General features: G+C 44.1%; 1 pseudogene across 1 annotated transcript; it reads right to left on the bottom strand.

Moving 5' to 3' along the window:
* Nucleotides 1-11,354: 11,354 nt before the first annotated feature.
* On the bottom strand, nucleotides 11,355-11,843 carry LOC308654550 (succinate dehydrogenase [ubiquinone] cytochrome b small subunit, mitochondrial-like; annotated as a pseudogene). The gene has a single exon. The product of its transcript is annotated as a succinate dehydrogenase [ubiquinone] cytochrome b small subunit, mitochondrial-like (transcript).
* Between the last annotated feature and the right edge of the window lie 5,061 nt (nucleotides 11,844-16,904).

Raw genomic sequence — 16,904 nt, 5'->3', positions numbered from 1 at the left:
CCAGGAAGGCCAGAGTGAAGACAGAGCCCTCTTTTCTAGAATCTATGGTCCTCTATGGTCCAAGAGGCTCATGAACCTGTGCACTCTATGGCCATACCCACCATCACGGCCTCCGTGAGAGCCAGAACATTATGGGGCCAAGATGTCTTGGGTTCCTCCATGTCTGCTAAGTCCTTCTCAGCAAGGCTACTGAAACCTGATCAACTCTAAGAGACTTGGAGGCATCTGGGAAGGAGGAAATACAAAAGACAGCAGAGATTCCTCTACCTCTGGTGATGCAGAAGCTGCGGAAATGAGGGGGCATCTGAGGGTCAGCTTGCTACTAGACAAGCTCCTGAGAAGCAGGTCAGTCGATTCTCCTCCCCTGGGGAAAGAGGGCACCCCCTCCTCCCTCCTGTATTTATTGAGAGAGCTACTGAGATAACTTATAACCCACACCTGGCATAGAGCCTGCTACATACCAAGTTGTGAGTAAGTGTTTCTGTCTTTAGGCCACCATTTAAAAAAATAAAAACCCCAGTGAAACAGAACCATTCAGGGAAGGCAGGGTAGAAAACTTGCAAGAGGAAATTCTGGTATAGAAATTAAACAAAAGGTTGCTTTGTATAGCTTTCTTCCTTCTTCTTGGGAAAACCAAGGAGCAGAGATACAGTTCTAGGGTTGCAGCCTATGATGTCAGGATCGCATAACCAGGATCATCTCTGTTTTTACCAAGAAAATGACCAGGATATTTGACTCCCAGTGCTGTCAGTAAGGACCAAACATTGAGAAACCAGTCCCCCTACTGTTCTTTTGGGGGTTTGTTTGTTTGTTTGTTTGTTTGTTTGGAGGGTACCAGGGATTGAACTCAGGGTCACTGGACCACTGAGCCACAACCCCAGCCCTATTTTGTATTTTATTTGGAGACAGGGTCTCACTGAGTTGCTTAGCGCCTTGCTTTTGCTGAGGCTGGCTTTGAACTCGAGATCCTCCTGTCTCAGCCTCCCTAGCAGCTGGGATTATCTACTGTTCTTTTGTGAGTCCAGAAAAGTCCTACTCTAGGAGCTCAGTGATCCAAGGCAATACTGAGTGGGAGGGCACAAGGTTGAGCAAATAGTGGAAATTTTCCATCTTTATGGCAGCTCCCTAACTCAGATTAAAATGAATAAAAAGAATAGAAATGATGCAGATCAAAATTAGGGAGTTAAAGACCCAAGAAGCAGAGTCAGGAAAAAAGACAGTTGGATTAGAATCCTGGTCCCTGCGATTCAGCAGCTCAGAGTCTTGGAAGGAAGATTACTGGCCTAAGGGCTGATCCCTGGGTCTCCAAGCTTCTGTTTAACATTTCTTTTCATACCCAGGGAATAGAGAGAAGACCCTCAGAGGAAAGAGCCAAGAAGGAGGGGAAATAAAAAGTCATTTCTACCTAAGTAGAAGATCTGATTGGCTTAGCTGGCAACACGCAGCTTCAGGGAAGGAAATTTGACTCCAAGAACCAGGGCCAGGAGAAGCCCGGGAGATGGAGGCCAGCCGCTAAAACAACAAGAGGTTGGAGTTGAGCAATAACTGGCAGGACTCCAGGCACCGGAAGGGAGCAAATGCACCTGCTCAGTTACTGAAGCATGACGGGACCTGGGCAGGCCAGACACCCCCATAGGACAGAAGAGGGAGGAGGCCAAGCCCAAGGGCCTGGCGGAAACACTCACTGTGGTCATCACCCTGTCCAAGTCTGGCATGACAACAGAGATTTCTTTTTGTCCCTCTCTGCTGTTCAGATCTAAACCCTTCCTAATTTTGAAGAATCCCCCACCGTGAGGCAGAGCCTTCTTCCAGCCACAGGATCTCAGGAGCGACTGGTGGCTTGTGATCCCAGCACAAAAGCTAAAAGGCAGGAAGCCTAGGGTTCTAGGACGTCACCCTCCAGGATTCTGAACCTGCAACAGCACACAAACAGTGATACTGGGTCCAGGGTAGTGGGGGTCTAACAGTGAGATCAATGGCCAAGGATGGAGACCAGGGTTGGCAGCAATGGTGGCTCTTGTCGCACTGTACCCATTACCTCCCTTCCCTTGTTTCTGAGCCTGCTTCTCATGCCTTCATACTGATTCTGTGAGCAGCTTTCCAATAAATTCTTTTCTTTCTTTCTTTTTTTTTTTTTTTTTTTTTTTTTTTGCCTTCAATGACTAGCATGTCCAACAACAGCTCCCTGCCGGATAGGGTCTCCGTTCTTCACCTGCAACAGGAGAAGCCAAGGACCTTTACAAGGCTGACGCTCACCTGGATTGTAAACCTTGGAAGTGCAAGGAAGGTACCAAGGTGGAACATGTGGGGGGACACGCACTGGAAAAGCCACCTGTCACAGTTGCTAAAACTGCTATCTGTGACCCTGGGGAAGAGACGTGGCCAGACAGGTGATAACAGCAAGAATCCTGGTGCTGCTCTTCTCCACTAAGGACAGAAACATGTTCAGGTCGGAGGATTAGACACTGGCCCAGGGAACCAGAATGCTGAGAAGCCCTTGGGTTCAACTGAAAGATAAGGAAAAGAAGGGGCATTAAATGCTAAAGGTCTGGTCTGGATTATCCAACCTGCACAAGGACTTCCTCAGCTAGACAATGCAGCATTGAGGGCTGGAGGGAGTTTGAGAGCTGTTTCCTGATTGGAACAAGGAAAGCAACCCTGAGATTTGCACATAGCTCTGGGCTCCCCTTTCTTTCTTTGCAAGAAGCCCCAGGGACTCATCCGGTTTCCATTTTCTCTCTAACGCCCACTCTGTCTTCTAGAGTTCTCCTTCTTCCTTCATCCTACCCCTAAATAGCTACAGAGTAGGATCTTATTCCAGCTGCCTCCAAAGACAAGCATATGTCTTTACTCTCCTAAGGATTCTCAAAGATTCCAGAAAAAAACAAACAGGCAAACAAGAAAAATACAATGGGATGGTTGTAAAGCTTAAGGATCTTAGAAGGGAGTTTGGGGCTGTAGCTCAATCAGTGGTGGAGTCCTTGTCTAGCAGGTGTGAGGCCCCAAGTTCAATCCCCAGCACCACAAGAAAAAAAAAAAGGTTCACATAGTCATAGTTCTTGCAAGCTTAACCACAGCAATACTAACCACAGCTATCATTAACCCGGTATCATTACTTACCAGGCACCAGGGTAAATATTTTCAGCAGGTGTTATCTCTTTTAATAACCTACATCTGTCTCTCAGTCTGATGCTATTATTATTATTATTACCATCATCATTATTATTATTACCATGGATTGAACTCAGGGGTACTCGACCACTGAGGCACATCCCCAGTCCTGTTTTGTATTTTATTTAGAGACAGGGTCTCACTGAGTTGCTTAGGGCCTCGTTGTTGCTGAGGCTGGCTTTGAATTTGCGATCCTCCTGCCTCAGCCTTCTGAGCTGCTAGTGTGCACCACTGAACTTCGCTTAAATTTAATTTGTATAATACTCTCTTCATCCTTGTCCCTTCGTCCCTTCTTTTCATCCCTTCTCCCCCTTATAGGAGGAGCATTTCTATTAACTCCTAGTTTGTCTTTCTTGTGTTTCTTTTGGAGAATATATAGTCTGCTTTGATATCCATAGGGGATTGGTACCAGGACACTAAAATTTGAGGATGTTCAAGGCCCTTATAGAAAATGGCATCTTCTCAGGTACTTTAAATCATTGCTACATTATATATAGTCCCTAATATAAGGAAAATGCATGTAATCGTTGTTAGGGAATAATGACAAGGAAAAAAGTCTGCTCATGTTTAGGATAGATGCAATTTCTAAAAAATTTTGTTTTCCATCCACGGTTGGTTGAATCCACAGATGTGAAACCCACAGAGAAGGAACCCACAGAGAAGGAGTGCCAACACACACACAAACATAAAGATGAAAGCCGGTGTTCTTTATACCAGGCCATGCCTGGCTGAATGCCTATGGTGTGCTTTTTTTCAAAAAAAAATTAATTTAGTAAAAAGGAAAGAGTTTTCCAGAACCAAAGAAGAGGGTACTCGTTGGAAGTGGATGCCTCTTTAAATCACTGAAAACAGATACATAAGGACTTTTCAACATTGTCTAGAACCTTCTAGATGGCTTTTCAAGTGACTGTAGTCCTAATAATATCTGTGCTCAGACATCAGAAAATAAAAGTGTGAACAAATGAGAAGGTTTTCTAAGATAAAAGAGAGATCAGGAAAAGCCTAGTAAAGAGCCAGGTGCCTGTGTGGTCACATCTCAGGCTCAGGTGAGTGGGCAAGACTCCAGCGGCCCAAAACAATGAGAACCAAATGTCAGTCTTTACTCAACTCTCTCCAAGAATATCAGCAGAAATACAATTCACAGGCCCCAACAGGGTCTCAAATCCCATTCTCTCTGACACCAGCCCATGATGCTCTTTCTTTGGGCTCATCTTTCTCCCACTCCCCTAGTTCCGTATTATACAAGGCCGACTAGCTTCCTATTTTTACCTATTCTCCTTATTCTTTTTGGTCACAGAAGTTTTGGGAAACTCAGCTGGCAATGGTCCTTAGGTGAGCAAGATGGGGCAGGGGGAGTTACTTGAAATACTTACAGTCACTGATCTTGGACCACAGTGTTCAGTGGAGAAACTGAAGATCTGTCTCCAGTAAGGAGAAAAGAAACCCAGCAGTTATTTGAAGAGGAAAGGCTTAATAGAAAGCTGTGTTCCCCAGGAGAAGGTGATTAACCACTAAAAGGAATAAGAGAGGCCTCAAAGGGCTTCAGAAGTAGCCGGCGCACGCAATAAAAACAAGCTTCCTCCTCTGAGCAAAGAAGGAATGAGAGTGGACAAAGGAGGAATTAAAGTCTTAAGAGACCTCTTCAAAGAGGATTTGCCTCTAGAACGCACAGCCTGACATGGAGAGGGACTTGCCAGAGCACACAGACAGGGCTAGTGGCAAGAAGCAGCCCTCAAGGGCCGGAGCAGGTGGGATTCCCAATGTCCTCACTCATTTGTGGAAACTGAAAAAAACACTTCAGAAGAAGAGCATGGGACAGTGGTCACTAGACACTGGCAAGGGGGGACAGAGAGATTAAATAAGGAGCCCCCAAATATAGTTAGATAAGGGGAATTCAATCTATGTTATAGAGCACAATATGGTAACTATGAACTGCGACATATGTGATGTAGTTCAAATATCTAGAAGATTCTGAAGGTTCCCAACACATAGAAATGATGTTTGAGGAGATGGAAATTCTAGTTACCCTGATTTGATCGTTACACATTGTATACATGTACTGAATTATCACACTGAGTCCCATAAATACGTACCAATATGACGTGTCTGAAACACACAGTGGTGTGAGGGTAGAGCAGCAACTTGACCTATGGGTTGTATTTGCTCTTTGCTGAAAGACTGGATTACTTGGGGCTGGGGTTGTGGCTCGGTGGTAGAGCGCTTGCCTAGCAAGTGTGAGACACTGGGTTGAATCCTCAACACCTCATAAAAATAAGTAAAGTGAACGCATTGTGTCCATCTACAACTAATAAAAAAGGATTACTTAGCCACCTTTCTCTTCCCATTCTTGTGCCTTTGGTGTAACCAAAGCCACTGCTCTCATCTACAAAAGGGAACAGTGTCTTTGATCACTTTACTTCTAGAACTACTCATCTCTCTCTCTCACACACACACACACACACACACACACACACACGGCTGACTCATGATGGTGCTCCAAGGGTTTTCTCTAATAAATAGCATCTCTTTTCTTCATCTAGGTTCTCAAAAAGAATTGGAAAGTCTGGCAACAGGACAGGGTCCGAGCCACCCATTCAGCTGCTTTATGATTTTCCTCTGATGGTCCCTTAGCTTATTCAGTGTCCAGGTTTGGAGTTCTGTTGACTCTCGTTTTGGTTCACAAGCTATGAAAAGGTCACCTTGTGTCCTTGGCCAGTGGTTACAGTCCCCTCACAGAGCATCTTCCAACTGTGAAACACCTTCACCCATTGCCATTTAAGGTCTTCCGCTGCCCACCGCACTGCTGCTGTTCGGCTGGGGAAATGGGGGCTCAGCATGGCAGGGTGCCTGTTTAAGATCACCCAGCTAGTCATGGCTGAACTGGGCCTGAAATCCAGGATCGAGGACTCCAATGCTCTTCATTTTCCAACATTTCCTCCTCTCCCTCAATAATTTTGTCCTCTGTCCTCCCTTAACCACTGCCATGGTCACGCTTAGACCTTGACATTATTAATGACCTTTTACAGTCGTAGTTTTCTTTTTTGTTTTGAATTACTGGAGACTGATCCTCGGGCCTCACACATCCTAGGTAAGTACTCTAACGGGGCAGCGCTTCACTAGGAATGCGGGTGAGGAAGCTGCACATGTATACTGGAGATTGTTGCTGCCCTGGATCTGAGGTCAGGAGGAAGGAAAGGATAAGGGATCAAATGGGAAGGCGTAGGACTTTTTATTTTTTATTTTGAGATAGGGTTTTGCTAACTTACTGAGGCTGGCCTCAAACTTGGCAATCCTCCTTCCTCAGCCTCCCGAATCACTGGGATTACAGGCATGTGCCATCATGCTCAGCCGCAGTCTTAGTGTAAAGCATCTCAACTATTATCCCCTTCTAGCTTTCTTTCTCTTTCTTGACCCTGACTCTAAAATTCTATTTCCTCTCAGTTTTCTTGGGGTATAATTCACAAATAGAAATTGTATACCTTTAAAGTATACAACTTGGTGTTTTAATTAATCAATTAATTTAGAGACAGGGCCTTGCTAAGTTCAAGGCTGGCTTTGAGCTCATGACCATTCTGCCTTAGCCTCCCTGGTGGCATGTACCACCAGGACCAGTTTCAACTTGATGTTTTGACCAATAATCTTTGACCCCACCAGGACCTATAGTCGGTTAGTCCCACCCTCTCCCAATTCACCCTGGTAATTCATCACCAAGATGGCATTGCTCTTTAGGTAGCTGAATGTGGCTGGAGGACACACACACACACACACACACACACACACACGGCTGACTCATGATGGTGCTCCGAGGGTTTTCTCCAATAAATAGCATCTCTTTTCTTCATCCAGATTCTCAAAAAATTCTCATGAGAAAGAGCAGCGTCACTAGAAAAGACGCTGTGGTTTGATGATGTCCCCCCAAGTTCATGTGTAGGAAACTTAATCCCCAATATGACAGTGTTGGGAGTGAGGCCTAAGGAGAGGTGAGGTCTGCGCACTCTGCCCTCGTGACTGAGCTCATGCTATTATCACAGGAGAGGTTACTTAGCTCAAGCGTGGGCTGGTTGTAAAGGTGAGGCCAGCAGGCTCGCTCTCTCTTGCTTTTGCCCTCTGCCTTCTGCTCTGGGATGACGGGGCAAGAAGGCCCTCCCCAGGTGCTAGCACCTTGACATTGGTTTTCCCAGCTCCCAGCACTATAAGAAATCTCTGTTCTGTGTCAACTACTTGGTCTCAGGCATTCTGTTATAGTTACACAAAAAGAGATTAAGATAGAGACCAGAAATTAGAAGGGACAGATCAGAAGCTAGGCTTCAGTCTCCACCCAAACCCAGGAGCCCCAGCAGTAGCAGCAGCACTGGAGCTGCTTAAAAGGGGGACTGAAGATTGATAAAGCTTCTCAGGAGATCCACTGTGCAGCCAAGGCTGAGAACCACTGCAGCCAGATGTCCTGTCTACTTGAAGTACTCTGGTGATCTTCCATTTCATTCAGAGCTGGAGGCAAAGCTCTTTGAGATCCCATCTCTCCAACCCCATCTCCAGCCACACTGGCCTCCTCCCTATACCTCAGTCCCCCTCCCTGGGCTTGTCCTTGGGGTCTTCCTGCTTGCTGTTCCTTCTGCTTAGAAAGGTTTCCTTGAAAGAGAGAAAGGAGAAATGCTGGGAAATGGTAATGACGGGATCACATTGTTGTACCATGTGTGCAGATAAACTCAACGACGAATCCCCCCATTATGTATGACCACAATGTACCAGTAACAAAGGTAGGGAAAAAAGAGAGAGAAAGTCTTTCCTTGCAAATGGCACATGGCTTGCTCCCCGCCTTACTTCAGGTCTCAGTTCACATATTTCTCTATTAAGTGGCCTTTGGCAAATGTTCTACCTAAAGGAACACACACACACACACACACACACACACACACACACACACACCCTCACCCCTCACTCTCTTACTCTGCTTTGTTCTTCTTCTGTGCATTGAATGAACATTGACTCTCACCCCCACTAGCAGGCAACATACTCCATAAAGGCAGAGGTTTGTTCCTAGACGTATTTCCGGTGCCCAAAACTGTTCTTGACACCCAGGAGGAGCCGTGACCACAGGGATGGATGAACGAATGGATGAACCTCTCCTGCGAAGAAGTCAACTCAGCCACGCAGTCTTCCTCCTGGTCTGTGAAACTCAACAAGTTCTCATCAGCCAAGATAAATCCAGCCGAAGACACCAGGCGTGACAGCGAACTTTCTAAAGAAAAAAAAAAATGACTGGTTAGGAAACCCTCCCTCCATTCTATTTCCTCCACTTCTGCAGGCCAAGTAGCTGAGCTGGCCTGGAGTGCTCCCCGTGGGAGGCGGCCTGCCCAAGGCTCTGACAGGCTCAGTGGGCAGTGAGCAGTGAGGGCAGCCCCTGCAGAGCTCCATCTACACTGAGGACACCAGGAGTCCCAGCCCACAGTCCACAGCAAAATCAACAAAGGGAGAGAGGAGATCAAGGACGGGATCCACGACCGGCCACCCTATGTCTCTCGCACCATAAGAGAAGTTCTATGTTTACAGTGAAGTTGAGAGAAAGGTACAGAGATTCTTTGATCCCCTGGCGCACCCCCTCCCATGCACACATATCTTCCCCTGTTATCCACATTCCTCCCTCAGAGTGGTACATCTGTCACAACTGATCTATATATTGCCATATCATTATCACCGAAAGTCAATAATCTAACCGAGTGTTCACTCTTGATAGTGTGTGTTCTGTGAGTCTGAACAAATGTATAATGAGATATTCCCACCATTACTCTTTCACTGCCCTAAAAATAATCCATTTATTTTTAAACAGATTTTCTTATAAGTAACATATTGGAGAAATTTAGGCAAGTTTTTAAAGTACAATGAAGTAATCATTGTACTTTAATAATCACACTACCCATATATAAGAACTGGTCAAATTTTTATGAGTTCCTTCACAGTATTTTTATGTGCTTTTAAAATTTAACTTTTCCCATATTTTTACTGGTGTATTATAGTTGTACATACTGATGGGATTTGTTGTTACATATTCGTACATGCATACAATATCACTATAATTCTTATGTGCTTTTTGACACTCACATAAACAATACTGATGGGCTCCCTTTAACTGGCCAAATTTCTGATCATTTCCATGGGACACCACTTCAAAGTCTGCACCCAAAGACATTGTGTAGCACAATGCCAAGTTGCTGTCCAAAGAGGTTACGTTTATTTACATTCCCTCCCGCAGAGCATGACAGTACCTACCTGACCTGGCCTCACCTGATCTGGCCTCTCACCCCACCTCACCTCACCTTACCAGTGCTGACCAAAAATCACCAAGAAAACATTTTACTCTGACTACCTTAAATGTCCTAGAGGTGATTTAAAAAAGAAAAAAAAAAAGAAAAGAAAATCAGAAAATCAAGGGATAAAATTTGAGACTGAGAGGCCCTCTTAGTCTAAAATCGTGCTTCTCAAAAAACCTGCCTTGGTATTTTATAACCACTGCTAACCTCCTTCCAAATCTCTTAACAGATGCGTGGACAATCAAACCTCACCCCAAGGGCTTCCCTTCTCTTCTTCCCTAAAGCCAAATGAAGCTAGCTCCCCTCTGTATTGTGACTCCCCTGTGTTGGCCCCTTGGGAATCTTTGGAACTAACAGCCCATTACCCTGCCCTGGCATTTTTCTCCCAGCCCTTGATCTGGCCTCTCCCATTCATGAGTTGCCGCACTGCTGTCTGTCTCTTAGAGATTAGGAGGGAATGTGAGAGCATCCTTAACTGGAGTTTTTGCAAGGTGTTGGTGGTGAGGACCGCAGGGATTCTGCAGTGACAGCCGGTATTGACTGTTCCATTCACTGTGCCCAGCAAATGGACACAAGTGTAACTCCTTTTAACCCTCATGGCTACCCTAGGGGAGTGGATGCTACTACTATACTCACTTTAAAGATAAAGGAGATTTCGGGAAAAGGGCATGATTTAGGTCACTTATCTTGTGTCTGAACCACACCTAGTGTTCACCTGACTCTGAAGATGGTGTTCTTAAACCTTCCCCTGGGTTTTCAATATGTCCATGCTAAAGCATGCCCAATGGTTTTACTCTTCCAGACATACCCTTTCCTTTAATTAAATGATGATGATGATGATATCTTGAAACCACATCCTATTTTCAGGAAATCTACACCCCTCCCAAAGATTCCTCAAGATCTTGGAGATTCTGGATGCTGGCAGTATGACATTGACAGCCGCGACTTTGCAACCCGTAAGCAAACACCCCAAACACTTCTAACACTACTTATCTCCAACTTACAAACAGCTTCGCTCTTCCCTCTCCTCTGATGACTCTGCTACAGCCAGAGCTTGGTAAAGGTGGCTTTGCTGAAGGCTTCAAAGGATCAGGAGGAGGTTACTTTGGGGGGGTGGTGGTGGGAGGGCACCCAACAGGCTCTCAGACGTCATTTGCTGTGAAGTCTCCAGATAAGACAACAGTGCCTTGTATCCCAGAGCAGATGCTCAACACTCCTGGTCTCACTATGCAAGAGCACGTCTCAGCATGGAGGGCAATGCTGGTTATTTACAGCTGGCTTCTGTTCTGATTGGTTAGACGGCCTGCTGGTGTCTTTTCTAATTGGTCAGTTTTTGCTGGTATCTGCTCTATTTACTAGCAACTTCTGCAGTCATTTAATATTTACTCCTGTGTAAAATTTAGCACAAGTTTCCCTAGGACATAAAACCATCAGTATCTGGTATCAACTGGACAGGGAAGTTTCCAAAAGTAAACACTATCTAATTTTTTGCAAAGTCATGAATTAACAGTCTTTCCCTTTGTCCCTTATTTCCAAGACAAATGCAGAAATGATAATATATTGATGATAATAATAAAGCTAAATTCTCTTTAAGAGACTGGACAAAAGCAAAAGCTCATATGTAAAGCTTAGTCATACTGTGAGTCTCATGAACTTGAAGACAACCCCATGAACTCACTAGAATGCAGAACTGGGTCTCATCATTTCTTGGATACATTTCCTCTCAAACCTTTTCCTCAACAATGAAATTCTAAAATAACCATGTGATTAGAAGAAGGTTTGCCCACCAATGAGCTTTCTGTTATTTCCTCCTTATTGTGAGTTGAATGACAGAGCAGAGGCAGAGGTATACAGTCAATTCTCAAGTCAAAAAGGTCAAAGCTTCCACAGCATGGCAACAGCTTTGCAGATGCCCACGTCATGATATTTGAAATGACAAAGCCCAGCAAAGGTTAAAGTTGAGAGTGCCAAAAGGCCTGCCTTGGCAGCTTTCTGCGATGCATCCCCATGAACATAATCAGTGACAACTTGTCCAAGGCCCCAGTGACTATGAAGAGTGAGGACTGCAGCCAAGGAGTAGTCCATTGCAGAGCAAGGATCCAAATATGCAGCTGGAAGCAGGCCCAGGAGCAAAACACTGACAACCCTCTCACTAGTCCAGTGAAGAGATGCAGCTTTGGAACCAGTATGGCAAAAGGATTGGGTTGGTGACAGGTGAATGTGCTGTGTGCCAGTCCATCCTGGGGTAGGTCGGTCCTGGAGAAATGCTGAGATGTGAGCAGGTCTGACCAATGGGGTTCAGAGGAACAGAGCTCAGCCTCCTTGAGCACCACAAAGGAGACCTAGCCTCAAGAGAACCGCCATCTTGATTTTGAGGGCTCAAGGTCTCAACCCTTCTCGTCAATGTTTATAGCAGCTCAATTCACAATAGCCAAGCTATGGAACCAACCTAGGTGCCCTTCAACAGATGAATGGATAAAGAAAATATGCTATATATACACAATGGAATATTACTCAGAGACAAAGAAGAATGAAATTATGGCATTTGCAGGTAAATGGATGGAACTGGAGAATAGCATGCTAAGTGAAATAAGCCAGTCCCCCAAAAATCAAAAGTCAAATGTTCTCTCTGATATGTGGATGCTGACTCATAACAGGGAGGGTGAGGAGGGAAAGAAGAGAAGCCCAAGGGATTAGATAACGAGGAATGAAGGAAAAGAAGGAGGGCAGAGAACAGGAAAGACAGTACAATGAATCAGACAAAACTTTCCTATGTTCATATATCAATATAGGGCCAATGAAATGCTACACCATGTACAACCACAAGAATGGGAAATTATACTCCATGTATGTATAAGATGTCAAAATACACTCTGCTGTCATGTATATCTGAATATACAATAGCTGGGCATGGTGGTGCACGCCTGTAATCCCAGCATTTCAGGAGGCTGAGGCAGGAGGATTTCAAGTTCAAAGCCAGCTAAGACAACTTATCGAGGCCCTAAACAACTCAGTGAGACCCTGTCTCTAAATAAAATAAAAAAAAGGGATAGGGATGTGGCTCGTTGCTTAAGTGCCCCTGGGTTCAATACCAGGATGGGAGGAAGAAAGGAAGGAAGGAGAGAACCAATAAAATTTTTTGTGTGTGTGCTTTGGTTTCCTTGCTTTTTTTTTTTTTTCCAGAATTTGCAAAATAGGACCTTGGACTAGGAAAGGCTAATTTGGTGATTGGCATCTAGAAGCAAGTCAGCTTAGAAAATGCACAGTATCTTGCTGCTGAGACAGACCATCAGCCACAAAACTCAAATCTGGTAGAACTGGACCCTGGACAGCACCATAACAAATAAAAATAAGGGCTGGAGTTGTGGCTCAGAGGTATAGCACTTGCCTAAGCATGTGTGAGGCACTGGGTTTGATCCTTAGCACCACATAAAATAAATAGATTGTGTTCACCTATGACTTAAAAAAAAATTAAAAATAAAAATAAGAATTAAAAAAATTCCTAAACCTGCATGACTGTTTGCTGACAATTATGATTTCACCAGGGCAAAATCCATTTGTCATTATTGCTATAAAAACTCTTAAAAACAGACACTCTTTACTGAAAAACATCTTATTTCTGCCTGCCCCAGTCAGTGAGTTTCATATAAATGAACTTCAGAGGGGTCTCTGGAAATAAAGGCAGTCAACTCCTAGGGAGTTGACTGAATCATTCAAAATTGCTGCTTTAAAACCAAGCTGAACTGGGAATAGTGGCAAACACCTGTCATCCCAGCAAACGGGGAATCAAGACAGGAGGATCACAAATTTAAGGCCAACCAAAATTCATGAGGCCCTAAGCAACTTAGTGAGACCCTGTTTCAAAATGAAAAATAAGAAAGGGCCAGAGATGGATCTCAGTGGTAGAAGCACCGCTGGGCTTAAGCCCAACACCAAAAACTTTTAAAAAAATAAATAATAACCTCCTAAATTTATCTCAGAGAAAGACCTCAGAGTAGATTTAACCACATAAAAATATATTTTTCTTGAGAAATAATTTAAAGGCTATTGACAAAATATATGTCACAATACATGGCATATAGATTTCCCCCCTGTCTAACTCATACTAGGTACTAATATTTGGAGGAGAGACACTATTGAAGCCAGATTTAAAATTTGGTAGTCAGTTTAGTTAGGTAAATCGGGTCTAATATCGAGAGAAATCTACAATGGAGGCCATGCTGACAATGAATTCCGGGGAAACTCAGAACAACTCATGGAATGTTAATGAAGTCCTGGAAAAGCCCTAGGCCCAAAGTCCATCCCAAAGAAATGTTAATGAAGTCCAGGAAACAGCCCCCAACAGATTTGGAGATAGCCCATCCCAAAGAAATGTTAATGAACAGATTACTTCTTTGGTCCACCTATGTCCCAACCCTTCCCACCTACATTCCATCACCAAAACTATAAAAAAGGGAAACAACCGCACTTCCACGGATTCCACCTCTTGGGTCCCCTTCTTCCTTTTCTGCTGTCCTTTAATAAACTTCTAATTTCTACTCTGACCTTGCCTCGGTGTGCTTCTCTGGTGTTATTCTTCAACACTGGGGAAGCAAGGACTCGTCACAGGCCAACAGCAGTAACACTATCAACACAGAGACAGCATTCTATTTAGACTCTTAATTTTAAAACATGACTATTAAGGTTTAGACATGAGGGGTCCCTGAAAACCTCACGTGTAAAGGCAATGCAAGAAGGTTTAGAAGCGAAAGGATTGGGTTGTGGGAGCCTGATCAGTGCATTAATCCACTTGAATGGATTAACCGATTTAATTGGCAATTCGGGTGCAGCTGGAGGAGGTAAGTCACGAGGGGCGTCTTTGACTTATTTATTTGGTCCCGGGTCAGCAGAGGTCTTTGTGCCTCCTGATTGTCAGGTCCTTCCTCTTCTGCCATGATGTTCTGCTGGATCTCGGCCCCAGAGCAATGGAACCGGCTGTCTATGGACTGAGACCTCAGAAACTGTGAGCACCAAATAAACTTTTCCTCCTCTCCATGGCTCTGGTCTGGTCTTTTGGTCCCAGCAGCAAAAAAAGTTGACTAAAGCAAATGTCCAAAGGACATGAATGGACAAAACAGAGGAGTAAATACAAGTGACTCAGCACTTTTGGTAAAAGTATCTGAACTGTTGATAATCAAATACATTTAAATTAAAAAAAAATTCTCTGCCTTCAAATTTTCTTTTAATTCATGCAAGAAATAAATATGGAGCAGGGGCTTTGTGTAAGACACTCTTCAGACCCTGAAGCTTTATAGCAGTGGAAAAAAAGATGCACATCCCCCATCTTGGAAATCTCATTTTGACAATAGAACACTAAATATGTAAAATATATAGTATGTTTTAGATGGGCGATGAGAGCTAAAAAGAGGAATAAAGCCAAAGCCAGCAAGCGCTGGGCATTGTGTGTGGGCACTGCTTACCCAGGGGCCCTTTACCATTGAGCCACATCCCCAACCTTTTCTATTTTTTGAGAAAAGGTCTCAGTGAGTTGCTGAAGCTGGTCTTGAACTAGTTATCCTCCTGCCTCAGCCTCCTACATCTCTGAGAATACAGACGTTTGCCACCACACGTGGCTGTGGGCAGTGGTCTTTTAGATGGATGGGCAGGGACGAGCAAGAAGGGAAGCTGGTGAAGGCGAGGGCCAGTGTCTGGGGAACTGCCAGCAAGGGCAAAGGACCCAGATGTTGTGTTGGAGGGAAAGCAAAGCACTGAGCGACTGGAACAGAACTAATGAGGCCGAGAAGGGCCGGAGACAAGGTTGCAGAAAAGGGTAGGGCTGGACTGCAGAGGGTTCTGCAGGTCCTTGGAGGCACTTCAGCCCTGACAGGAACCGAATGGGAAGTCAGGTGGAGATGGGAGAGGATGAGTCTAATGTCTTCATTTGCTAGGGCTGCTACAACCAAATGCCATGAGCGGGAGCAAGGCATAAACAGCAGAAATTTATTCCTTAGCGTTCTAAAGACCAAGGTCAAGTTGTTGGATTGAGGCTTTCTTTGCTTCCTAGCTGTGTCTTCACATGGTCCTTCCTCTGTGCACATGAATCCCTGGTGTCTTTTCATTTCTTATTTTTTGTCCTTTCTTTTCTTTTATTTTTTCACCTTTTATTTTCTCTTCTCTTCCAGTTCTGGGGAGCAAACCCAAGGCCTTGTGTGGGCTAGGAGAGTGCTCCACCACGGAGCTCCATCCCAGCCCTCTTCCTCTTTTTGTGAGGACACAAGTCCCATCAGAGTAAAACCCCGCTGTTATTACCTCATTTGACTTTCAAGGCCCTATATGGTAACATTCTGAGATACTTTAAGTTAGGGCTTTACCATACATGGTTGGGGACATCTGACTAACGATAGATTCTGGGTTTGCAAGGGCAGTTGTGGAGAAGCCAGCAACCCTGTGAAGACATCCCTCAGCAAGAACTGCAGAAGGCCTCAGGCCAATAACTAGCCGGGAACTCAGGTCCCCAGGTCCAAGAGTCAGGACAGTGAGCCTGGAAGTGGATCCTCTCTAGGTTTTATATGAGACAATGGCCTATTGTGACCACAACCTCATGAGAGGTCTTAAATTCATCAAGGCGAACCATGTCCAGATTCCTAACCTACAGACATTCTAAGAAAATAAATACTAGTTGAAACAAGATGCTAAGTTTTAGAGTGATTCACAACTCAGCAATAGGTAACTAATACACCCCAGCACTTAAAATAGTATCCTATAGATGCTGGTTGAATAAATGAGTGAATAACAAATACATATGCAGAGAAGAAAAGAAAGGAAATACTCAAAATCATTGATAGTGATCATCTCTGGCAAGATTTGTAAGTTCATGACTGATTATTTTGAAGCGTTCATCACTCCCATACACCGTCCCAACTTTTTATTATGAAACATAACATAGAGGCACAAAATTGCATAGAAGAATAGCTTGACAAAATATTATAAAATCAAAACCTATGAAACCACCATCCAGGGTAAGGAATGAGTATTGCCTGCACCCTAGAATTCTGCCTTCTTAAAAACTATTTTACTGTATATTCCACCCCTCAGTTCCATGTAATACCTTTTTATTAATAGTTCTATTTTCACATTTTTGTTATTGTAAAATATACATAGCATTAATTTACCACTTGACCATTTTTCAGTGAACAATTCTGTAGCATTAAGTATATTGTTGCACAACCGTCACTCACCACTGCCTGCTCCAGAACATTTTTTCTTTTTCCCAAACTGAAAGTCTGTGCTCACTAAACAATAATTTCTCATTTCCCCTTCCCCCCCAGACTCTGGCAAAACCACTCCCTGTATCTGTGAAATCTGACTCCTCTGGGTAGTCAAATAAATGGAATCATACAATATTCATGCTTTCTTATGAGTTACTTCTTAAATCAAAAGACTATT

The sequence above is a fragment of the Spermophilus citellus genome (assembly GCF_964194105.1).
Source record: "Spermophilus citellus genome assembly, chromosome: 8".
Classification (NCBI taxonomy): domain Eukaryota; kingdom Metazoa; phylum Chordata; class Mammalia; order Rodentia; family Sciuridae; genus Spermophilus; species Spermophilus citellus.
The sequence above is the reverse complement of the archived record's forward strand: the minus strand, read 5'-3'. Positions and strand labels throughout refer to the sequence as shown.